This window comes from Streptopelia decaocto, assembly GCF_964273445.1.
Source record: "Streptopelia decaocto genome assembly, chromosome: 4".
NCBI lineage: Eukaryota > Metazoa > Chordata > Aves > Columbiformes > Columbidae > Streptopelia > Streptopelia decaocto.
The window spans coordinates 75252234-75278876 of record NC_138658.1 but is presented as its reverse complement, the minus strand read 5'-3'; the positions used below and the strand labels follow the sequence as shown (position 1 = coordinate 75278876).

The following is a 26643-nucleotide window of genomic DNA, read 5'->3' as shown; positions in this document are numbered from 1 at the left end:
ACTGCATTTTTGTTGCAGTTTGCCAGAATGAAACCAAAAGCCCAGTTTAACCAGTGGCTGTGAGAGGTCTACAAACGAGGTTTGCAAACGAGGGGAACTGGAGTCGCAAGCGTTTTCCTCTCTCATTCTGTTATTCGAGTGCCAAAAGCATTTTGAGGCACGTCTTGTGCTGAAAAGTCTGACTGGGAGCAGTTGTGCTGCCAGACACAAATGCTTTTCAACATAACCTACAAATAAGATAGTGGAGCGTATTTCCAGGCGAAAGGAAAATGGTCTGACAGGTACTTCTGGAGCTGCAGACCCAGAGTGATGCTGCTTTAAAAAGTCAGATTATCTAAACGCCTTCATTATTCCATTCTCATTGATGATGAATATACCAAGAGGATGAAATGGTGAGAAAGAAGCGGTGTCAAGGAGCAAAACTGAGTTAATAGCTGATAATATTCACTATATACTGGCAGACTCTGCATTTGTCCATCATCCAGGGCACAGCCCAGTTGCTCGACTTCAGGTGAGGATGAGGAGCTGCCACCTCCCGAGGGGACGCAAAGGCTGAAATTCCCAGTGCAAACCAAATTGCTGGTGAAACCCGTGCCCTGAGCTCAGAAATGGCCTCAGGGTCGTCCTGGGGAAGGGCAGGACTTGGGTTGTGATGCCCTGACCCAGACCCACAGCTGAACTTCTGGCTTGTGACATTACACCCTTTGTGTCAGCGCGTGGATTGCAGGACAACGAGCTAAAGTTCTTCGGCCAAAAAAAGAGGGAGAGAAGAGGTCTCCCTTGTAAAATGTTCAGCCTGGAGAACAGGAGCTGGGGGGAGACCTTCTGATCTCTGAACTGCCTGAAAGGAGCTTGGAGCCAGGGGGGTCGGGCTCTGCTCCCCAGGAACAAGCGCCAGGAGCAGAGGAAACGGCCTCAAGTTGCGCCAGGGGAGGTTGAGGTTGGATCTGGGGAACAATTTCTTCCCCAAAGGGTTGTTGGGCATTGGAACAGGCTGCCCAGGGCAGTGGTGGAGTCCGCTATATGGTGGAGTCCATAATAAACCATCCCTGGAGGGCTGGACAGACAGAGATGAGGTTCTCAGGTCAGTGCCAGGGGTGGGGAATGGTTGGACTCCATGATCTTGAAGGTCTTTTCCAACCAAAATGATTTTACGATCATATGTGACCTACCAGAAAATAAAGGAACAACCACTCTTAGGCCATCCCAATTTATAGAAAGTATCCCAGCCCCTGCTTTCTGAATTAGTAAATATAACAGGAGGAAAAAACATTCTTTCTATCTATCTATCTATCTATCTATCTATCTATCTATCTATCTATCTATCCATCCAGATATAAGAGGCCTGTGCATGCTGCAGGGCTGTGCTCTCCCTGTCACACAAGCTATGGGGACTTGACATCCCCAGCACCCACCAGCCAAGTGCAGCCCGATATGGTAGGTGTAGCGTTAATTACCTATAAATGTGATTTATGAAGTGGAAACAACACAAAGGGCTGATCTCATACACTAAGACATCCACCCACCACAACGTAAGATCAACGGGTTGAGCGTGAGGGCATCGCAGTCCCGAGCAGACAGGGATTGTCATGTCACAAATAACAAATGAATAAAACCAGTGGGATCCAGCTGCCATGGATGGTTTAGTTGGAGGCATTAATTCTAACCTCTTAATAGGCTTATTTACAGGAATTAGTCCTTTAATGCCGTGTGCTCATGTATGTAGTAGAGCATAAGCCCGTTCGGTGCGGCCACAGAGAGAACATCTGCTTTTGTGAGCAATTAAGGAAAATTATTGCCAATTATGGGGACTGCAGGTACGAGCGGCTGCAGAGACTGTTTGAAAGGAGGGATGCGAAGCTTTTCAAGACACCCATGCGAGCGGGAACTTCACCAGGACCATAAATATCCCAGCGGTTTTGGGGTGATCCCCGTTATCATTCAGGCTCTTGGCATTTCCAGTAGATCAGGCTCCCAAATATTTCCTCTCATCATCCCACGCTCCTGAAAAAGGACCCAATTCTGCCTCTGGTGGCTCGATTTCCACTTTCCATCTCTGGTTTCCATCTAGAATTTTCCACCCATCTTTTATTTTTCCATCTATTTTCCAACAAGGGTGTCCTCACTCAAGACAAAGTGATGCTGTAGACACAAGTCTTAGAGTCAGACCAACAAGAAGGGCACCTCCTATCATTGCCACTGCTATAAACTTGTGAAATACATTTATATATTTTTATATGTATAGCCATAAACTTATTATAAACCTAGTATCATGAAACAATTACATTTTATATATAGTATTGCTATTAAAAAGCTATCATAAACCTAATGTCACCATAATAAACCTATTTTCCTGCTGACACAACTTTGCACAAATTGAAATGACCGCAGTCTTAAACAACAGGGGGGGCATGAGCCCCTGCAGCTCCCCTATATAGCAACACAAGACCTTATAGAATATATAGAATAATGCTCAGTAGTTTTAAAAAAAAAATAAAATAAAATGCATTTTCTTATCCTTAAAGTGACTGAACAGCCTGGGACGATTAACTTTTAGCCCTCCCATGTTATTCACTATTCATTCTCTATTTTAATCTCCCCAACAAAAGGCTGAACTCAACCGTATTATCGTCAGCAAGGGCTTTTATCACCAGCCTTCAAAATGGTCAAGGCACGGGAGAGAACAATGACTCTCACAGGAGAATAAATACAGTCTAAACAAAACTACCCTGTTGCTAAGGTTGAAATCAGCCCTTTTATTTGGGGCACAGCCGGGTATCCCGGTGCCACCCTATGTGAAAAAACAGGGAAGAATTAGGACTCGGATAGAGGAAAATAAGGTGACACCCAGCCCCAGTGTGGTTTTCCCTCAAGGGTAGCATTTAAAATCTGAATATCACGTAGAGGACTTTAATCTGAATATCACGTAGGGGACTTCAAAGCAAAGCCAACAGCTGGAGCACACTTGTGTTTGCAGCAGGTGATGCTCCAACCTCTGCAGTCCTGAGATCACAGAATTACAGAACAGTTTGGGTTGAAGGGACCTTCCCAGCTCCCCCAGTGCCCCCCCTGCCATGAGCAGGGACATCTTCACCAGCTCAGGTTGCTCAGAGCCCCGTCCAGCCTGGCCTGGGATGTCTCCAGGGATGGTTCATCCACCACCTCTCTGCCCAACCTGGGCCAGGCTCTCACCACCCTCAGGGACAACAATTTCTTCCTCATGTCCAGCCTGAATCTCCCTCCTTTAGTTTAAAACCATCACCCCTTGTCCTGTCACAACAGGCCCTGCTGAAAAGTCTCATATGGATGGACAGATCAACTCTGTCTTTTCTTTCTAGGTGCAGAAGAGCGTAGTGGATCGTATGCACGGCTTCCTAAACAGAGAACTCTAAAACGGTAAAGGACATCAAGACAAGCACTCCATAGGACCGATTATTCAAGATGTCGCCAGTTCTATCAATGCATTCTCTCATGAAAATTAGAGATACTGAACTGCAGTGAATTTGGTCATCTTGGTCCAGCAAGGGCGGGAGGTGAACCATGACCAAAGGCCTCCACGGTGAAACCTCGAGGTTATCGCAGCGCTGACGGTGAAGACGTTCACAAGCTTGGCTGCTGGGAATGATCCGTGCACAGGGCTGGATGGTGCCGCTATCAGCGTGGCAAGAGGAAAGCCGGAGAAGATGGAGGAGCAAGCTCTGCCAGAGGAAAGAGGTCCATGGAGATGCTGGCCACCTCGCCCATGCAGCTGTGGTGCAGATGTTGGGAACGTCCAACTGGAGTGTCCTCTCAAGGAAAGCCCCAGCCCAAACCGCAAAGATTTCTCTTGTGAAATCAACCCAAAAGCAACTGCAGGGCTCCGTATGATTTCTACATCCTTAGCCAAGGGATTGGCACTTGCTTATGGGGTTTGGTGGAGAAATCCCCTTCCTCAGTGGTCATATGGAAAGAACTGGGTTTGGTCATGGTGTCCTCCTTGCTAAACACAGCTGTTGGCTTTGCAGCAAGGGTTTCCAGCAGAAAAGTGGTCAAGAGTGACCACAGGACCAGCAGAGCCATGGTGACAGCCCCAGCAAGGTGCCACAGTGCAGAAGGTCAGGTAAGGGGACACCAGAGCCATGGTGGCCCAAAGAAGCCACCAGTCTCCACAACCAGCCCATTGTCCAGCCCTCTAGATGGAGCTCCAGCAGAAGCCTGAGGTCTCTCCCAAAAGCAAAGGCGGGTGCACTCCATCATCTCAGATGAGATGTGAGGAAGGAATTGATGTTCCTGAGGGTGGTGAGAGCCTGGCCCAGGTTGGCCAGAGAGGTGGTGGATGAACCATCCCTGGAGACATCCCAGGCCAGGCTGGACGGGGCTCTGAGCAACCTGAGCTGGTGAAGATGTCCCTGCTCATGGCAGGGGGGGCACTGGGGGAGCTGGGAAGGTCCCTTCAACCCAAACTGTTCTGTGATCTCCATGATCTCCATGCATCTCCTGACCTGCAGCTTGGTGCTAGAAAAGACAAGTTTGCCACAGCAACGTTGTAAAAAAACAACAAATCATCCGATTAATTATCCCCTCCTGCAACACAGCAGTAGAACACCCTGGATGCCCATCCCACCAGATCATCCTCAAGGAACAGACCCCCCCAGAAGAATTTTCCCCTCCTTCGGCGGGTCAGTTCTCAGCCCAAAAACCACTCAGAAGCCTGGAAGAGCTGCTGCCATCAGGCCCAATGGGACCAGGCAGCAGCGGTGGTGGCCACAAGAAATGACTTCTCTGAAACAACCAGAGATATTATTTGCTTCAGGGCCATAAATATTTTTGCACACACATAAGCAGTGGTGAAGTGTCATATCTTGGCTATTTTGTGTGCAAAAATAAATACCCATAAAGAGGGGATTTCAAAATTCCTTGCTGACACCAGCCTGGATGTGTATGAAAGAGAGAACAGAGTCACGGTAATGCTGCAATTCAGGTTTTATGGCCCATTGTGGATTTTTTTGCCAATAAACAAGGTCATTAATAACACCTTGTGTCACTTATATTTTAGTGATATTCAAATAAGCATTAAGAGGTTACAACAGAGCTCAAATCCCCCTGTATTAGGCACCTAGGCCGAAGAGCCATCCAAATTATTCTAAGTAAAATTCATCTCAAACTGATCCGGAATGACGGAGCACTCAGGTTAAATATTTTCATTTCAATAGCAAAGCGCTGGGTAGCAACAGCGACGTCCCCGTCTTTCAAAGTCATTGCTGTCCCAGCCTTTTCAAAAGGCTTTGAAAAGCAGCATTCCCACAAAAACAGCCATTTCCATCCCGCCCAGGCGAGGAGCATAATACACAGAAGGCTCCTCAGTATCGCTGTTAAATGAGAGACCCCCCTGACCAGGCGTTCAATGGTACAGGAGCTCGCACGCCACAACACAGATGGCTCTCTGTGGCAGCTCGAGGCTGCACAGATACAAGACAAAGTCTGCTGTTGAACACCAAGTGTGTATTTGGTGGCGCTGTGGCCGAACCTCAAAAACTCATCCCGTTTTCATAGCATCATGGCATGGTTTGGGTTGGAAGGGATCTCTAAAGCTCCCCCAGTGCCCCCCCTGCCATGAGCAGGGACATCTTCACCAGCTCAGGTTGCTCAGAGCCCCGTCCAGCCTGGTCTGGGATGTCTCCAGGGATGGTTCATCCACCACCTCTCTGCCCAACCTGGGCCAGGCTCTCACCACCCTCAGGGACAACAATTTCTTCCTCATGTCCAGCCTGAATCCCCCTCTTTTAGTTTAAAACCATCACCCCTTGTCCTGTCACTACAGGCCCTGCTCAAAAGTCCATCTCCATATTTCTTATTCTGGAAAGGCCGCACTAAGGTCTCCTCGGAGCTTCTCTTCTCCAGCTGAACACCCCAACTCTCTCAGCCTGTCCTCCCAGCAGAGCTGTTCCAGCCTCGGGTCATTCCTGTGGCTCCTCTGGCCCCTCTCCAGCAGGTCCATGTGTGTCCTGTGCTGAGGACCCAGAGCTGGACCAGCACTGCAGGGGGGTCTCAGCAGAGCGGAGCAGAGGGGCAGAATCCCCTCCCTCCACCTGCTGCCCACGGGGCTGGGGATGCAGCCCAGGATACGATTTGGCTTCTGGGCTGCAAGCGCACGTTGTGGCTCATGTCCCATCTTTCACCCCAGCACCCCCAAGTCCTTCTCCTGGGGGCTGCTCCAAATCCCTCCATCCCCAGCCGGTGTTGATACCTGTGTTGTCCTGACCCAGGTGCAGGACCTTGCACTTGACCTTGTTGAACCTCATGAGGTTCTCATGGCCCCACTCCTCAAGCTTGTCCAGGTCCTTCTAGATTAATCCCGTCCCTCAGATGTGTCACCTGCAGCGCTCGGCTTGGTGGCAGCAGTTCTGACTCCACAGAACACTGCCTGCTGAAGACTAGGGGCCAACCTCCCTCAAATCCCCCCCATTCCTCTTAGTCCAAACCTAATCCAATCCCATCAAGTCCAGTCCTTTGGTGAAATAGTTTAGCTCTGAAGTGCCCGCTGGTTGCTGAGCTGAAGGAAAACCCCCACATTTCAACCACCATCACCTTGCAAAGGCCACCAGCATCCTCATGAGCACAACTGTGACCACCTCCCAGCTCCAGCGCTGGTGGTGAAGACAGTGGCCACAGCTCGACCCCTAAAAGCAGATTTTGCAGCATTTGCAAAGAAATGCTCTGGAAAGGGCGAGCGCAGATGGAAGCGGAGCCGCCTTTGGTCTCTCCAGGTGGCCTTTCCCAACAGTAGAAGGGCATTTCAGGTGTGGGACGCTCTTAAACCAGCCGGAGGAACCAGTTATAAATGGCAGATGCTGAGATACTTATTAAGAGTCAGGCAAGGAAAATCAGCAGTGGGGTGACTTGTAATCCTTGCTGGCGGGGACTGGAATTAAAATTAATGAGTTAGAAAGACATGGTGCCGTCCCGACCGGCACCCCAATGCGTCTCTGACTATGAGATTTATGTATAGACTGAATTAATCCAACACCATTTTCCCAGTGACCTACTTGGGGATGGAGATAAGACCCACAAAAACCATCTCGCAACGATCCGACACGGTGCCACCACCATTGATCGCTTCTCCCCATGCCCCAGAGGACACTTTGAGGGACAGAAGAAGCAGCAACATCTCTGAAAGCTGCTTTGGTACAGAGGGAAAGACCCCTCACCTGAAGGGAAGGGAAGTTTGGGGTGACCTGGTTCAAGGATGCAGCTTTTGCTGAGCAGCTTTAACTCCTCTTATCCCGGATTAGCTCCTTGGAACTCACCAGCGGCAAAGCTGCTTCACTTGCTGGAAAGATGCCACGTTTGTGTGTCGGACTAAACATCTGGGCTGTTAAGCCCTGGATTTTCAGCTTAGATCTAAGTGTTTGGAGGGGGGAAGAAAAACCAACATGAACTGTTAAGGGAGTTTCATTGAACAGAGACACCATTATTTCTTCCTCCCCATCCCCCATTTCTCTCCTCCCTCTACAGGCAAAGCGGCTCAACAGATACAGCAAAATGCAGAGAAAAAACATAACGTACGTTTCCTGCAGTCAGTGTTTTCCTATTAAGTCAGAGAGAAGCTACCAAAACCACAGAGTGAAGTTGGAATCTTCCCCTCCTGCCTCATTGTTGCAGGGAAGTACCTGATTTGGGATCTCGGGTTTGAGGACCAGGCGGATGGTCCCACCCCAAGCAGCCAGCCCTGGGACTGATCAACCATCATCCTTCCACCACATCGGACACGATGCCCAAAGCACCCAAACCCAACTGGACCCCCTGCCAACCAAGGATGCGCTCAGCCTTGGAGAGCTGGATTCCTCATTGGGAAGGTCGGTAGGAAGGCTGAAGACAGAGAGGTCATCTCCAGCAAAGAATCATAGAATCATTTTGGTTGGAAGAGACCCTCAAGATCGTCAAGTCCAACCATAACCTGGCTCTAGCACTAAACCATATCCCTAAGAACCTCATCTATACGCCCTTTAAACCCATCCAGGGATAAAGATCCTGAAGCCTTTAGTTGTGCCGGTAAGGTGTGGAGCAAACGGATGGATCCATTCAACAAGATATGGCTTAGTGCTCTGAGATAATTTGATTTTTCGAGCTATGACTGATTAGTTTACCTCACCAATGGAAAACTCTCTGAGAAAGTAGCAGAGAAACCCCCCAAGCCACAAGTGTCCTCACAGGGTTACTGCTCTGTTGGTGTATGAAAAGAAGATCTCCCAGGTGGACTCAGTGTGACCTGGGTAGTATTTTTACTCCATCACATCAAAGAGTTGCACACACTGCTCCTTCGGTAGGTCCACACATGAGGGTGGAACCAGCTCAGCCACCAAGGAGGAGCTTCCCAGATGATCAATGCAACTGCAGTGAACATGGTTTAAGCCTCTGGTGTGATCCCCAACCAAAGGGGCAACCAACGCCCCTCAGCATCTTTGTTGTCTCTTTTCTCATTTAGTTTCCTTACTTAGGTCTCACCGTGGTGCTGGGGAACTTTTAACATGGACAGAAGCTGTGGAATGAGTCTTCATGCTTGGAGATCTTCAGAACACATCTGGACATGGTCCTGGGCCACTGGCTCTTGGTGGCCCTGCTTGAGAAGAGGGGTTGGACCAGGTGAGCTCCAGATGTCCCTTCACTCCGTGATTCTGTGAATTAGCACCACAATATCTCCATGCTGCTTTTCTAGCATGTAGCCCCTCCAAGATGACCCTCACTAGCTCCAACATCAAGCAGCAGAAGGCAGCTCTAGCAAAGGTCATTGAGGGGCTCAGGCACCATTTCCAGCTATTTTGGATCTCTCTGATGAAGGTGTGGTAATGATCAGCACCCACAATCCAAGTAGAGAAAGTACGTCAAATCATCACCATCTTCCATCCCTGGAGATACCCCAGGCCAGGCTGGACGGGGCTCTGAGCAACCTGAGCTGGTGAAGATGTCCCTGCTCATGGCGGGGGGGGCACTGGGGGAGCTGGGCAGGTCCCTTCAACACAAACCTTTCTATGATTCCACACAGATGCCGCACTCAGCTACAGAAACATTAAGCAGCTTGTCAAGAGGTCCCACTGCTGGCCCCTGGCATCCACCACGGTGTGATCCCCGACCCCTCGGAGAATGCCCACAGCCCCACCTGGAGCAGCCTCTGTCCCCACCGCCCAGCACCGTTCCTGGGTCACACAAGGTCCTCATGGCCCAGCAGCATCTGCACGTGGGGCATTTTTTGCCTCTTTTCCATTTCAAAAGACTTGAGATATTACAAGAGCTGCAACGCAGCGTACCAAAATTGTGGGGTTCACAGCTCGGCAGGTAATGAAGTGAGTTACACAAGTCCAGGAACACACGGAACCATGTAATTGCACAAGCCCCACGGCAACCAGAGGACTCGGAGGGGAAGGAGAAGGGAAATCCGGCTCCTCTTGTTCACACCAAGCGAGTCCCCGGGGCAAAGTATTCCCCAAACCAGCCCTGCGGCAGGAGGGGATTCTTGGCGCCATGATGGGAACCAGGGAGCTGGCTGGGAAGCAGGTGACAAGCTGGGCAGCCAAGGACCGCGAGGTGTCCCGAGTCCCAGCCTTGGGTCTTAACCAGCATCTCCATCCTTCCTCGCCGCACAGAAGCTCCAGATTCAGCTATTGTTTCCATTTTTTTTGGTGTGTGTCTTGCTGTGCACCCACCTTCCCTCTCCTGACCCCAGGGAGTTGTTGTTCAGCTTCTTTCCACCCCTTTTTATTGAGGAAACCAGTGCAAGGATCAAAGGAGGCTCCTGGGCCTGATGCAAAAGGGCAGCGAGTGGAGAGGTGGCTGCAAAGAGACGTGTTAACGGGTACAGGGGCCGAGCAAATTGAGGGGTCGCTCCTTTGTGCTGGAGCCTCTGGCCATGAAACCCAAGCACCAGGGCAGAAGATGCTGAGAAGCAGAGGAAGGAGAGATAAAAAGACCTAAGTTTGGATTAATGAAAGAACTGGGTGACAAAATTCAAGTGTGAGCTCCTCCTGCTTCTACTTAAAAGTTGTTACACCAGTCGTCTTCAAATGACCCTCATGTTTTACTGGAAGAGGAAAATTTGAGTTCAAGTCATACCCTGGAAGCCCTTTGGTTGCATTCGATGAAAAGAAACTCTACTGGGGAAGTGAAGCAACCACGAGGAGAAAAGTCCTGCTGAGCCGAGCCCCAGCATTCCCGCACAACCGACTAACACAATCGGCTGCCTTTTCCCTTCCTTTTCCCCAGCAAGTCTGCAAAATGAAAAGCACCTCTGGCATTTGGTTGTCCCCATGCCCATCAACGTCTGTGGTTTGGGTGGAAGGCGAACTAAAGGTTTCCAATGCAACTTCTTACCATCCCCACACGTCCATCTATCTCCCATGTGGTTTTGGGAGCTACACGTTAAGGCAGAGAAGTGGATTTTTATTCCTTTTTTAGGGATCCTTTGGATCCTCAATAGTCTTTATCAGCTCTGGGAGGACAGTCCCAGGTTCTGCTTGCTCCTACACCAAGGTTTTGCATCGCTTGCTCACGGGTGTTCGAAGGCATCTATCAACCTCGGGCCATATAATCTTATTCAAGCAGGACTCCTCATGTAATGATGGTGGCCTTGAGGTAGACAAAGGCAGGGCCCAGGTTATATTTACCTTGGCACCTGATTGCCAACGCTCCATCTTCCAGAGTCCTCCTATGTTCTCGTTGGTAATTAGTAGCCTGTCGGTGGGGAGAGGAGGAACGAGGAATTTCACCCCATTATTGGGTGCCAAACCCTTGACCGTGCCCCGCAGCTGAAGTTCCTCACAGCATTGGGAAATATGGAAGGAAAGAAAACTGAGATGCTTCTTTTTAGATCTTACGGGGATTAAACTGCTTCCAAAGATGAGATCTAAGGTCACCCAGAAATGCTGGAGCTGACAAACAGCCCCACAGGCGGTTTATAATCCACGCCAAACAAGCCCAGTATATCAAAATAATCTTCAGAAAGGTGAAAAACCTGCTATAAATTGTCAGAAGCTTCTGTTGACGGAAAAAAGGCATCACTCCTTGCTGTTGCTGAAGTAACATTAATCCCAGGCTCTGTGAACCTTCCCATCCCCAATGCATCACACCGAAACACGCTGCTGTCATCAGCTGTTGGCCGACTGACCCACTTAGTTTTATTACAAACCGGGTGAATAAGGACAAAACCATCTTATTTCCTTCAAGAAAAAATGAATTCCCATTGAGTAAGGTAGGATTGTGACACCGTTCTCCACGCTCCATCCCCTCCTGACCTATTTTTGGATGCGTTCCTGCGGGCGGGATGGTGTTACCCGCCCCGTAAAAGCCTAAAATTACACCGTCCCACAAAAAGCCGGGATAAATCGACCCCTCTAAGCAAATGGGTTGCCAAGCTTTTCTCTTCTCTTCATTGTTAACTTACACCGAAGCGGAATAATTAGACAATACGGGGCTATACAAGGCGCTATTGGAAAGCCCTGCCTTAGCAACTCAATTGTATCTGTAATGCCCGCGTCCGCTATTATATATACCTACTGGCTTGGAAAGCTGCTTCTCACTTAATATAGGTACATTTATGATTTTTGTCCAATTTCTGCCACTTCATATTATGGGGAAGGGAATGAGTTGTGAATTTTTGCTATAGGAAAGTGATTCTAAAAGATCCTGGTGGGTGATTCCTCTGGCTGCATTTTCTTGCCCTCCATCCAGTCGAGACGTAAAAGCCTCAGGACACAGATGATTTCCGCTTCTCCTGCAGAGGTTTTGCCACGGTATTAAAATAAAACGCAATAAAGGGAACAACAAGCATGGAGATGTGTCTAAAATTAGTGGTTTACAAAACAATCTACGTTTATAATATCCCAAGTACAATAAAAGCAAAGAGCCAGCGGGTCAGTTATTTAAAAGTTGCAGGATAAAAGGAAACCTTGGTGAAAAGTGTTATCAAGGAAAAAAATCTGTCTTTATTGTGTTGTAGTTTTGATACTAACTGAAATAACTAAAGAAATTACCATTATGCTGCGAAGCATTAACTAAATTGAAGCAACGCACCAAAGAAATCACACCGGCTCACTCAAACCATCAATGTGAGAGCAGCCCGCAACTGCTTCATTATTTTCTGCCAAGTTTTAAATTTCAGTATATTTGATGATGGCTTTCCCTTTGTACGCCTTCTCCACACATCGATCAGAAAGCAGATGGGCTGATTTCTATGGGATCTCAGTTCTATTCGCATTTTGGGTCTCAAGTGGTGGCAAAGCCGCAGCTCCTGGTCTGTAAGTGAATAGGTAATTTAAGAGGAAAGCACCGAAGCAGCATTTCCATTGGTGCTGTTGTTATTTTTAATATAATTCTTAAACCGGGAGCAAAATTTGATACAAGGGAAAAAAAACGATCCAGGAGGAACCTGAGCTTGCACTGTGGAAGGGGATGAAGATGCTCTGAGCGTGTCCTGCTGCAGAGGGGGTCACGTCAACACGCTGTGGTTCCATTTTTCACCTTTGAAATGAGGGAATATGAGCCCTGTAGCCCAGAATCCAATAAAGATGGATATGATAGTTACAGGGCCTCAAAACCAGACACATGGGAACTGTGTTTACACGCACCCATGTTTCAAGGACAAACGTACCCATGGACCGCACACAGATATTGCTCCTCTTCGGGGATGTAATGAATAATTTTTCTTCTGTTTGGGCTAAAACACAAGGTTTCCTTGTACGGGTTTTACACACAAGCCTTGCTGGGCTTAGGTTGAACACCCAAATCCAACATCCTACCGCTGGACCACGCTGCAGATCCAAGATACTTCAGTTTCTCCTTCACCTGAGGCTCTACAGTCCTCGTCTTCCCTGCTCCAACTCTCTTCGCCCCAAGAACAACCTTCACGTTTATCACCAACTCAAACTGTAATCCACCTTCTTCCCAAAAGCTGCACACAGCCTCCTCTCCCACCTCTTCCCTCCTCCCAGGTCCTACAACCATCTGCTCCACCATGACATGTCAATCTTGGTGGCAAAGGAAAGAACTTGTCCTCAGATCTCTCAGTTTTTCCTTGGAAATCCACGCACAATCACAGATTCTTGTTTTACTTCCCATCAACAGAAAGAGCAACCACGTCGGTAGATAAATAAGGCTGGTGGTAGACCGGTTGTGACCTTCAAGCCACGATTCAGCCGCAACACATCAAGAGGCATTAACCACATAATTTACCGTTACGAGCACGTTAAATCCCAACAAGCTTCAAAAGGTTTTCTCAACACCAGCCTGCATGGACAACCAAGGTTTGAAGAGAAGGCGAATAAAGTGTTCTTGGCCAGCTACATTCTGACTCACCTTGATCTTATCAATGTCTATAAATATCTCCAGGGTGGGTGTCAAGAGGATGGACCAGACTCTGTTCAGTGGTGCCCAGTGACAGGGTGAGGGGCAACGGGCACAGACTGAAACACAGGAGGTTCCATCTGAATATGAGGAGAAACTTCTTTCCTGTGAGGTGCCAGAGCCTGGCCCAGGCTGCCCAGAGAGGCTGTGGAGTCTCCTTCTCTGAGACATTCAAACCCGCCTGGACACGACCCTGTGTGATCTGCTCTGGTGACCCTGCGTGAGCAGGTGGGTTGGACTGGATGATCTCCAGAGGTCCCTTCAACCCCAACCAGGCTGTGACTCTATGATTTCTGACCCATTTTCAGAGCTCTGTAGTATGGACCATATAGGAAACAGGATTTCTTGTGTGTGAAAGCAATGAAAACGCAATTAAAATCTCAGTGAAAGAGTATTTGGTTACTAAGCTCCTGCGCTGCCACCCTATTGATACAAGGCAGTTTTGGGACTTGCCTCAATTGTGATTTCAGGGAAGCTGAAGAGCAATAATCGCTCGGATGGTTACACCCTTACACAGCTTGAAATCCTCAGAGCAACGGCTAAAAAGTCCTTTCTAACTTAAAATATTTTGGAGTAGCACAATCAAAGCCCAGAAAAAACATATTAACTCTGCAACAAATGACCAATCCCTGATACCACCTCCCATCCCATCCCCACCTCTCGGCAGAAGGAAATGAAAACCATATGAACTGGAGAGGCGAGAGATCGATTAGATCATTGTGTCCTACCCACCACTCCGAGAAACTTCCCAAATTCCTCCATCCACTCTTATGAAAGTCCAAAGCGTCGGAGTTTCCACCTTTTCTCCCGGGATATTATATCTCCCCGCAGCATCAACCATCTCACTGCCAGCAAGATGCTCCTTTGGAAACCTTCTTCATTTTAATTTGCAGTTCCCCCCCTCTCCCCTGCGTCTGTGCATTTATGAACTACGCTAATTAAACAGATTCATACCAAAAAGGAATTACAATTTAGGAATAAATTATGTTTCTTTTATCCTCTATGAAAAAAAAGAAAGCCCAACGTGTCAAAGAAAGGCTGAGTCTCTCTGAAATCTTCCATTTTTAAATTGGTCCCACTGCTCATAATTACACCTCCCTTTTATCTGCACAAGTTACTTTGCTTTCCTTCCCCCCCTCATTTTTTTGGGGAGGAAAGCGGAGAAAAAAAGGAGGAAGGGTGGGATAAGGGAACCCGTCCCATCAGAGCAGCCTGATTGCTGGCGGGTGAAAACGCAGGTTACGACACCGGCTTTGCTCGATGAATATTCTTAACTCTGGAACTGGGTTCATCCAATAATTGGCTTTTCTGCAGTGGGCACTGTCCTGGTTTTGTTAAAAACAAGACCGGTTCTCTTTCAGTGATTCTTCCTTCAGCTCAGTTCTTCTAGGTGCCTGTACTTCTCTGAGTTTTAACCTGCATATTTATCCTCGGATGCTGCACTCGGTGCTGATAAGAGACCAACGGGATGCTGAAGAAGCTCGTGTTTAGATTTATTACTATGGTAGCCAAGAAAGACTAATAAGTTTTCCCCCGTTCCGTTGTGAGGGGGCGTGTTTGAGGAGGGGTGGATGAACAGGTGACTAGAACTGACCAGTGCAAGTATTCCATCCCATCATCGTCATACCCCTATATAAGTGGGTGATCACAGGGTCACTCTCTCTTCGCCCATGGCGGCATCTGGAGAGGCCCCTGTCTGTCTGTCTGTCTGTCTGTGATCCACAGGCCTCAGGCCCTGCATCCCGCACCCAGGTTCCGTTTGCTGGGCAGTCCCGCCCGTGACTGCCGGGGCCTGAGCTGCAGCTGCTGGAGCCGCCAGCTCCGCACACTTTGCATATTTTATATATATATTTTCTCTATTTATTAATAGCATTAGTAAAACCCTTTAAAACTCTCCAACTTGAAGTCTAAGTCTCTCTTCCTCTCCTCTCCTCTTATCTTTCCAATCATCTTTCCGATCTAAAGGAAGGGGTGGTGGGAGGTAAAGGGGATATAGATAACAGGGAGCGTCTGCCACGGTTTATTGCTGCCTTGCCTTAAACCATAAGAGGCTCAAATACACTTCTTCCCACAAATACACTGAATATACACTGAGGAGGAGAAAGACTGAATTCTGTGAAAATTGCAGGCGGCAGGTTGGAAAAAGAAGGACCAGGGTCTGAAATGCTGCTCCAGTATAAACAGGATCTTTCCCCCCAAAACTGGAACAGCTGCAAGAGACAAACAAGCTCCCAAATATCCACCAGGTTATGGTTATGGCGTATACCCGTAAAGGGCCTAATAAACGCAATGGCTTCGACTGAAAATATCCTAATTAAAGCCTTGATTGGAAAAATCAACTCCAATCTGCCATTGCCTTTCCCCCATAATTTTCAATATAGGATCTGACACCCAGATACACCTGTCTGACGGCCTGCTCTTGCACTAACTATGCTAAGTTGCTTTGGTTATTTTAGGGCTTAATCCTAGTGGAAATTCTTACACTTTAATAAAAGAATTACCCATAGGATCTAAGAGCTGTGTCGCTACTTTAGGCTTCTGCCTCTGAGTTATCCAACCAACACAAACGGAAAGTAAATCACAGAATGGACTGTGTTGGAAAAGCCCTCAGAGATCATCCAGTCCAACCCTTGGTCCAACTCCAGCCCATTGACTAGATCATGGCACTAAGTGCCATGGCCAATCTCAGTTTACAAACCTCCAGGGCCGGTGAGTCCAGCACCTCCCTGGGCAGCCATTCCAATCCTGACCACTCTCTCTGCACAGAATTGCTTTCTCATCTCCAGCCTCAATTTCCCCTGGCAGAGTTGAAGCCCATGGCCCCTTGTCCTATTGCTGATGCCTGGGAGAAGAGCCCAATCCCCACCTGGCTAGAACTGCCCTTCAGGTAGTTCTAGAGAGTGCTGAGCTCACCTCTGAGCCTCCTCTTCTCCAGACTAAACAAGCCCAGCTCCCTCAGCCTCTCCCCATGGGGCTTGTGTTCAAGTCCCTTCCCCAGTCTTGTTGCTCTTCTCTGGACCCGCTCCAGCACTTCAATCTCTTTCCTGAGCTGAGGGGCCCAGAACTGAACACAACACTCCAGGTGTGGCCTCCCCAATGCAGAGCACAGGGGAAGGATCACTGCCCTTGTCCTGCTGACCACGCTATTAATTGAGTATCACGCATGCTAGTAATTGAGTATCACACTTAAGACTCGATACTTTCTCAGCTTACACTTTTAAGGTTTCTCTTCATTATCAACTTAAACTTAAATGCAAGGTTCCATGGAAAAGATTAAAAAAAAAGAAATGACAGGGAAATGTGATGGCAAATGGTTGGAATTACTCTCTTGGGTTCACCTACATGACTTGACGTGGCTTGATGTGCTAATGTTTGGACGTTAACGAGCAATGGCCTCTCTTTTAGAGGCTATGCATTCAGCCTTGATTAATTATAAATAATTAAAGGCTTTTCCCATCATGCAAGTGTTCCTGTTGCTTCCATCCTCATTGCAGCCCACGTCCAGCTCAGCTCAACTTCAAGCTTCAAAGGTCAACGCTTGTGTTCAAGAGCTATTGTCATTCCTTCTTGTTTAAAACATTTAACCACGTGCAAAACCCCTTCCAGTGCTTTGCCAAATAAAAAAAACCTTTGCTATATAAGGGCCTGAAAGCCAAAGGGAGCGTTTTTGGTGGGAGGGCTGCTCGAGGTAGGAATCCCCATCGAGAGGGATGGGAGGGAAGCTCGAGCTGTGGAGGGACTATCCGCTTGCATTCGCAGCAAAGTTCATTTCCCACCCTTGTACAGCATCGTCTAATGGTTTAAAATATTTAGCTGACCTCAGCGTGTCTGCATCTCCTGTGCCCTTTATTTTTCTGACGGCTTCTCCTGGACGGGAAGTCCGGGAACATCCAAATTGCGATGGAGCAAAGAGCCAGGAACAGCCGCAGTCGCCGCTCTGGGGCCATTCTGGCTTTTTTATTTGTTTAAAATGCGACTTATAGAGATCTGTAAGACTAAATATATATTCTACATCCTCCAACAAGTCTAAAAGAAAGGAGCCTGGGAAATAGGAAACGCAAAGCCGAAGGGAAAGCCGGAGCACCGGCCCTTCCTTGCTGTGCGTCCCCCCTTCTTGGCCGCGAGGCGCGGCGAGGAAGTGATTATAAAGCGCTTATTTGCAAAATCGCAGCCAATAAACCCAACGGCAACAATACCCCCCCTCGCATCGCTGGTTCCTCGGTGGGGATAACGGAGGAGAGGCGCAGGTCCGACGCGTGGGAAGGTGCGTGGCAGCGACTTTCCCTTCGGAAGGTTTTAGTGAAAACTTCAAGCTCATCATGGGCAATATTCACCCCTAGCCCTGGAAAATATAAAGCCCTAGAAAAGCTGGGAGATGAAAACCTCTGAAAAGGTTAAAACAAAAGGGCTGGGTGGTCGAATGAGGAAATGAGTAAAGGAGAGCGTTAGGGGAAAGAAAATGGTACAGAAAAAGCCATTTAATTCTCCTCCCCTTTCCTGGATACAAATACCATCACAAGAAAACCATAGGAAGCGAATCTGACGGCTTTGAAAATCACCGAGGTCAAAAGCATGACAGAAGAAAGGAAAAAGGATTAAACAAAGGGACGATACAATCTACAGAGCTATAATTCAAACCTTCGAGGTATAAATAGCTACACGACAGGGCTCCAGTCAAGCACTAATTTACAGTGCAATCAGGAGGGGGAGGCAGATACCCATCCCCACAAGCAGATTAGTCCTTAATTGCTCATTTTTGCATTTCTGACACCTTTCTTTGAAGTATTAAAGCTGGTGCCATCTCACAAAAGGCACTGGAGAGGCTGGAAATTTGCAGAGATGGGACTTTCTGCTGCTCGTCCAGGGCTGCGACGGCTTCTGCACCATCCCAGATGCTTCGGTGCATCCCCTGTGCAACGAAAATGGACGTGGTCCTAATCCATAGGGACAAAAGACTTTCAAAACATGTTTTTTTAACCAGCCTGTCAGAAAGGGAAGCAGGACTCAGCCGATGGCTCGCGTTTCAGCATGTTTTCAAAAGATCTTAATTGCAGATAAACACTCACTGGAATATTCAAATGCTGCTTAAAGCACTTCAGCGGCTTCGTAAATCCGCCTAGAAATAGCGGTGAGGACAGTGTGTATGATGCTGAGATAACAGAAACAGGATCATCAAGGTTCTCGGCTGGTGGAGATGGGTCACCAACCACCCAGCCAGGTTTCTGTCCTTCCGCCTCGACTCGTCTCGATCCGCGTGAGGAAGATAATGACAGCGATGGAAGATAATGACAGTGATGGAAACGTAACCGTATGGGTGTTTCTTCAGCCCCTGCCTACCTCCCCTCTTCTTTTCAGGGGAGAAATCCCGTTATTCTTCACAGCATCGCTAACGCCTGCATTTCGGTTCATGAGCACATCCCTGGCTATCACAGTATCACAGTATCACAGTATGTTTGGGATTGGAAGGGACCTCAAAAGATCATCTAGTCCAATCCCCCTGCTGGAGCAGGAACGCCCAGGTGAGGTCGCACAGGAACATGTCCAGGCGGGTTTTGAATGTCTCCAGAGAAGGAGACTCCACCACTTCCCTGGGCAGCCTCTATGGGGGAACGGCTGCGTATTCGGTGCTTTCCCAGTGACACCGGTTGCGTCCAGGAACCCCTCGCGCATCCTCACGTGTCTCAGGGGTTAATTAACCAGCAGCACCCTGCCCCTGCTAACGCGGGGCCTCACTGCATCCCAGCCTATTGAAATCAAATAAATATACCCCTGGCGTTTTTTGACTGATGAGATACTTGTAGTGCTGGGTCCTCAGCACAGGACACACATGGACCTGCTGGAGAGGGGCCAGAGGAGCCACAGGAATGACCCGAGGCTGGAACAGCTCTGCTGGGGGACAGGCTGAGAGAGTTGGGGTGTTCAGCTGGAGAAGAGAAGCTCCGGGGAGACCTTAGTGCGGCCTTTCTGGACTTAAAAGGGGCCATTAAGAAAGATGGGGACAGACTTTTTAGAAGGGTGTGTTACAACAGGACAAGGGGTGACGGTTTTAAACTAAAGGAGGGAGATTCAGGCTGGACATGAGGAAGAAATTGTTGTCCCTGAGGGTGGTGAGAGCCTGGCCCAGGTTGGGCAGAGAGGTGGTGGCTGAACCATCCCTGGAGACATCCCAGGCCAGGCTGGACGGGGCTCTGAGCAACCTGAGCTGGTGAAGATGTCCCTGCTCATGGCAGGGGGGGCACTGGATGACCTGTGAACATCCCTTCAACCCAAATCATGCCGTGATTCCATGATTTTATGATCAAGACACACTCCGTGATGAGAGTGCAGCTCGTTGGAAGAAACACTTGTGGATGATGGACACTTTCCTACTGAAATAGAAGCAGCATCTTTAAGCAGAAACAGCTTTTAGCTCGCAGCCCCGGCGTCCCTGTCAGGAGATCTGAGCCAACCTCTTCAATCGGCTTGAACTCCTCAAGTCGCGCAGGGCAGAGTTTGTCAAAGCCAGTGTGTTGTTTTCTGTATAAAAGCAGCCCCGTGTTCCAGTTGGATTAAATGCCGTGTAGGCTGGTGAGAAAAAATAACTTTGCTCCTCCCCAAAACCAGAAGTTGGAAAATTCACATCAGAACTGGTTCAGGCACGAAATGAAAGTCACAAGTATAAATGCTTAAAAAGTAGCGTATTTTACCAAATACAGACGTGAAAGCCTGATTAGAAAATAAAACCCTAAAACTTGTGGTATGAGACCCTCCAAATATATGTTTAAAATTATATAACAGAAAATTCTTCCATATTTTTGCTCCCAAGAATGAGCAGTGGGAAGGGTCTGAAATTTGTCCTGCTGGGAGCTTTGCATTTCCAGTCATCACCCCATCCCGTGCGTGTCTCTGGTTTTGAGAAAACCACATTCACAATCTGAATGAAAGAATCAGATACAAGGAAGGAGTCAGAACTACCAACATTTCAGCATAAAATCGACCAAAGCTCTCCAGTGAGTCCTCTAGAGTCCTGACTTTTTAATTAAAAGCAGCGTCACGGCAAAGGGGAATTCACGCTGACGTCGGGTTCTGCAGATCGAGGCCACATGGAGCCGTCCCCACCGCTCTCGCTCCAACCAATGCCACATTCCCATTGTCCCGAAGTCAATTTGTTCTCTGTCCCATAAAAAGGCTTTTCCCTTCGTTACTTTTGCTCAGTGTTGTTTGCGCAGAAGGTATTTTGCACTTGAGATGAGCTCAGAGCGAAGAAAGTAGCGATGCCTATGGAAAAGCCTTGGTGTGCTTTCTCAATCTGTTAATAAGAAGAGGTGTGCGGGGGATATAATTCAATCTGCTGAAAGGCAGAGGACGGGTTTTCAAAGGTACTTTTAAATCTGGCTCACGGTGAGGAGAAGCAGCAAGTTCATGACATTGTTTCCCTTCTGTGACTGAAAAAAGTTGATTAAATAAATAAAGTAATTTCATTGCAAGCAAGACGTGAACCGCTGAGGAAGAGCATCTCCTCCTGCCAACGCTCAAAATACAGGGATGCTTTTGTGCATGGACCAAAAGTAATCCTGAGCATCCCAGCGATGATCTGCATCACATCACTTCAACGGTGTTTTCAATTAAGTGCTTGATAATTAATCATCGTCTTCAGCAAGCTGACAGCCGCTCAAAAAGCACAGAAACAGCTGCTTTAAAAACAATGAGAACTCTTAAACACCTGCCTGAGGGAGAAAAAAACTCGTCTCTAGCAGATATTATCTTTTTTTATTAAAGGGCAAATAAAATCGAACCAGGGAGTCGATGTTTTAAAACAGTTAATGCAGAGGAGAAAGCGAGTTGCCATCCAACATCTCAATAAAGCATCTTCCCAAATTATACATCCCAGGATCTATTAAAGCATGTAAAAATAAAGGAATTGCTGTTAAATAAGTTTCAATGGAGCCTCTGGCTGGTGCTCAGGACAAGGACTGAATAGATTTGTGTCTGAAGCAAAACAGCATAACCAAGAAGCCACCAAGAGAAGGCGAAGCTGGCTCAAAACCAGCGGTACACTGGGCTTCCCAGTTCACATCTGTGCCTGTGGATACCTGTTGCCGTTCCCACCGTAAGAGCCGAGGGCGGTTTCAGTGCTGCTGATGGAACCCGAGCCCGGCAGTGGGAGCTGGGGGTGGCAGCGGAGGAGCAGAAAATTCATTTCCTGTGATCGGTCGCTTGAAGAAACAAATCTTGATGATGCACAATGTGTGTCAGAGCTGTGAGACAGCAGAGCTGAGCCCCCATAGCAGGGAATGGAGCTGGTGAGGGGCTGGAGCACAAGTGTGATGGGAGCGGCTGAGGGACCTGGGGGGTTCAGCTGGAGAACAGGAGCTGAGGGGAGACCTTCTGATCTCTGAACTGCCTGAAAGGAGCTTGGAGCCAGGGGGGTCGGGCTCTGCTCCCCAGGAACAAGCGCCAGGAGCAGAGGAAACGGCCTCAAGTTGCACCAGGGGAGGTTGAGGTTGGATGTGGGGACCAATTTCTTCCCCAAAGGGCTGTGGGGCATTGGAACAGGCTGCCCAGGGCAGTGCTGGAGTCACCATCCCTGGAGGGGTTTAAAACACACAGAGATGAGGTTCTCAGGACATGGGGCAGTGCCAGGGGTGGGTTATGGTTGGACTCAATGATCTTGATCTTCCAACCAAAATTATTCTTTGGTTCTGTTAACTGTGTCCAGTTCTGGGCTCCCCAGTTTAAGAAGGGCAAGGAATTACTGGAGAGAGTCCAGTGGTGGCTACAAAGATGCTGAGGGGTCTGGAGCATCTTTCTTATGAGGAGAGACTGAGAGAGCTGGGGCTGTTCAGCCTGGAGAAGGTGAGAGGGATCTTATCAATGCTGATAAATATCTCAGGGTGGGTGTCAGAGGATGGACCAGACTCCTTTCAGTGGTGCCCAATGACAGGATGAGGGGCAACGGGCACAGACTGAAACACAGGAGGTTCCATCTGAATATGAGGAGAAACTTCTTTCCTGTGAGGTGCCAGAGCCTGGCCCAGGCTGCCCAGAGAGGTTGTGGAGTCTCCTTCTCTGAGACATTCAAACCCGCCTGGACACGACCCTGTGTGATCTGCTCTGGTGACCCTGCGTGAGCAGGTGGGTTGGACTGGATGATCTCCAGAGGTCCCTTCAACCCCAACCAGGCTGGGTCAGTGCCAGGGGTGGGGGAACGCTTGGACTCCATGATCTTAAAGGTCTTTTCCAACCAAAATGATTCTGTTACTCTGTTCTATGGCAGCATTAGCAGGAGCACCCGCAGGATGGGTGTCGGGGTCTCCTTGCACCCCAGGTGCTGCAGGAGCCGGGCTCTGCCTTTTCTAAATGGCATTTTAAAAATGGTGACAAGGCAGCAAGTGTCCTGGGGTGCACAATGAGTGCCCTGCAGCTGAAGGCAGTGAACCATCACAACTCGAGTTTCACACTGTTTTTTGACTGTAACTGGTGTCATTGAGGTGACACCTGGTCCAGCAGTGGGAGGAGAGCGCACAAGCAGAATCCCCGTCCTGCCTGGGTGCCTCAGGCTGTGTGTTCATTTGGAGATGCAGACTCAGAAGAAAACACGCGGGTGATGCCACCAGCCCTGACACAGCCCTCCATGGGGACCCCCAGGTGCAGGAGCGATTCCTGGGGTTCCTGACCTCTTGCTTTGGGAAGCATGGAAGAGCTCCAGCCCTGCCAGACAATTTGGGTTTTGCTCAGTTTTAACTCTTTCCCTCCAGATCATAGAATTATTTGGGTTGGAAGAGATGCTCAGGATCACTGAGTCCAACCATAACCTGACTCTGGCACCACCCCATGTCCCTGAGAATCTCATCTCCATGTCTGCTCAACCCCTCCAGAGATGGTGACTCCACCACTGCCCTTCAAGCTCACACTGGTCTTGATTATGCAGTCCCACCATGTGCCCTACCAAATCTATAACTCAGTGTTCATCCCTGGGGTGAAGGAAGCGAGAAGCTGGACATTCCAGCAAGCACTCGCTCAACACCCATCAACCTCTTCCTCCTGTGCACCTCGAACACACCTTCGCCAGTCTTCTTGCAGAGATTAAAATGCACCAACACAAAGTAGATCCTGATTAACTTATCTCCCGACCACCTCAACCCACCTTCAGCAGTTACTCAAGAGGTGGTGGATGAACCATCCCTGGAGACATCCCAGGCCAGGCTGGACGGGGCTCTGAGCAACCTGAGCTGGTGAAGATGTCCCTGCTCATGGCAGGGGGGGCACTGGGGGAGATTTGATGGCCCCTTCAACACAAACCATCTGTGATTCTATGATTCTCTGATCTTTCTGCTGCTTCATCTTCAGAGCAGTTTGCCCTCGACTCTTTTCTGTGAGGAGGAATCCCACACGCAGTGCAATGCAATAATTAAACCCAAATGGACTGCAGCTGCAGGGACCTTCCTGCTCAGGCACACCTGTATCTCAGAAGCTCAGATATCAGTTTAGATGCCGTAATACCCACTCATTCCACAGCAGCAATCAATCCTCAAAACTGGCTTGTCTCAAATATAAAGCTTTTTTTTTCCCAAAAGCTAAGGCACTTGGGTATCTGGTTTCCTCGGCAGAATCGTCTTGTTCACACAACCTTGTTGGCTTCTCCAACCTCATGTACAAGACAGTCCACATTAAATTCTTTTTTAAATTTAATTTTTTTTTACGGACCAGGTCTAGCTGAATTTATAACCTACAAACTTCCTCAACAACTATCACAGCTTGACCTTCTGCTTCCTCAAAGCTCAATCCAAGGTAAGAGCCGAGGTTGCCAAGAACATCTGTGGAGCGAGACGCAGTCGTGCCAGGACGCGGGGCCGCGTCGCGGGGGGGAAACAGCCACACAGAAGCAACACGCAGCTTCATTGCAGCATAAACCCCATCACAATTTGAAGTATTTTACTCTGAAGAGCTGTTCCCCTCCCTCCAGCTCTTCAAAGAGCTACTTGACTTCGGTCAATCAGTCACCAAGGCCCATCAAATGGGAGCAGAACCGGCTGAGCTGCAGCGTTTGCTCGTGGCCCACATCCCCACAAATGCTCTTTGCAGCAGCAAAACCCCATGCAATGCAGCACTTGTTTCCCCAAATTTTGTCCGCTTCTCCCAATAACTACCCTCCTCCTGCCCTACACCGGAGCCAACTCCTGCCCTGGGCAGAGGCACCAGGGTGACAATGAGGACGGGCAGTAGTCTTGAAAACTTGATGGGTAGCAATAAAACACCTTTAAGAAGCTAGTTTGGGAATTAAATTCACTGCCAGCTAGTTTCCCTCATTTACTGTCCCCCATCTTTGTCCCCGGATAACCCTTCCATGTTCCCCAAGAAATAATTTACCTCCTTGCCCCGCGAGCGCATCCCTCGGCTCCGTGGGTACCAAATGTCTTCTCTCTTGCTCCAAGTGTTATTATATTTAGACAAAGCTCAGAGCAAGTGGCTGAACTTGTAAGCCCGATAATGATTTTTTTGTCTCAGAACTGGAGGATTTACGCTTCAAAAGCTTCTCTGTCTCTCCCCAGCTGCGGCACTTTATCTGCTACCAGATATTATTTCTCCTAAAATTCACCTACCTTAGATCACCACGGGTAAAACATCACTCACAAACATGCTGCTCTCCCAGAGAATAATTCGTTATTCCAGCCTGTCTTATCCCCACAGACAAAAAATAACAAGCCAAATATCTGCTTGTCCTCAGAACGGCTCCGTGTGAAAAGGGAACAGGTCCCTGACCAAGCACCGGCGGTTCCTCACCACAAATAAATCATAAACGTCTATAATATAAGTGTGACAAATCCGTCTAACCGCCGACTGGAACTGTGAGAGGTCCACATAACGCTTGCCAAAATCCTGTAGCATATATATATATATATATATTTATATATATATATTTTCTTTCTTTTTAATCACTGTATAAGCCACAGAAGATTTAGACAGCAATATTAAAGGAAAAGTTATTGGTCAAAGGAGAGAGGGAAATACCGGTGACGGCGCCAGCCCGAGGACAGGAGATTTCCACACTGATAGGACTGATATATTTGTTTTTACTTTCAGCAGGGAACTTCAAGTATTTGGACTACAAAACACTTAACACTGTGAGAACTGAGTTCTGGGAAAGGAGAAACAATAAGTTAATGGTGTTACTAATTGCTGAGCTGTCTCATCCCATCGTTGAGCTGCATCCAGCTGACCGAACGTATTCCTGAAACCTGGATGTGGTCTACGGCACACGGGAAATCTATTGGGTGCAATTCCATAATTTCATGGGTTTGGTTTATATTAACTGGGAGGGGATGTTCTCCCCCAACCCCGCCAGCCTAAGTGTCCTCTATATTCGGTACCACAAAGAAATCATCCGAAACGCACCCCAAATCTGTCATTAAGCCATTGTGCTCGTGTCGTTATCAACAAACCCAAACCCCAGCTGATTGAATTTGCTCTCCTCATTTTACTAATGGGCATTTCCACTTGAGGTTCTGATCAAACTCTGCAGCCATTGCTGATGGAACCTCCTGTGCTACCAAGAGGCCACTGCCACCCAAGGCTGGGGCTGCAGAAGACCCTTCATCTGCTCTTCATTATGTTCCACCATCAGTTAGTAACACACTCTCCAAAAACAGTGAGGATGGGGGGAATGAGGAGCTAACGTCAGCATGAAGGACACTCTGAAAAATCAGGAATGGGCACCGCTGATTGAAAATAAAGGCAACCCAGAGCCACCCCATCCTTCAGAGGGACCTCCTGATGAAAGAGTGAGGACACCGTCCCTTCCACGTCTTCACTTCAACTTGTTATCTCTGGTTGTTGTGACCAGGAGCAGATAAACTCTCCAGCAACGAGGAACTCGCCTTCACATCTTGTTACAGAATATTGATCAATGAGAGCAAGGCAGGCTTGGCTGGAGCTGGGAAACACGACTTGCCCAGAAAAAGATCCATTCTGAGCTGTAAAAATAAGTCATTTAAATCGCTTAATACGTTAGGACGAGAGGAAATGGCCTCAAGTTGCACCAGGGGAGGTTGAGGTTGGATCTGGGAACAATTTCTTCCCCAAAGGGCTGTGGGGCATTGCAACAGGCTGCCCAGGGCAGTGCTGGAGTCACCATCCCTGGAGGGTTGGACAGACGGACATGAGGTTCTCAGGACATGGGGCAGTGCTGGGGGTGGGTTAATGGTTCAGCTCCATGATCTTAAAGGTCTTTTCCAACCAAAATGATTCTATGGTCCCCCTGATTGGAAGGATCTGTTTCACTGAACGAGATGT

At 48.4% G+C, this 26643-nt stretch overlaps 1 protein-coding gene across 1 annotated transcript in view; it reads right to left on the bottom strand.

Moving 5' to 3' along the window:
- PTPRA (protein tyrosine phosphatase receptor type A) overlaps positions 1-26643 on the bottom strand; it is a 130644-nt gene that overhangs the window by 35559 nt on the left and 68442 nt on the right. The gene's annotated exons all lie outside the window — the stretch shown is intronic.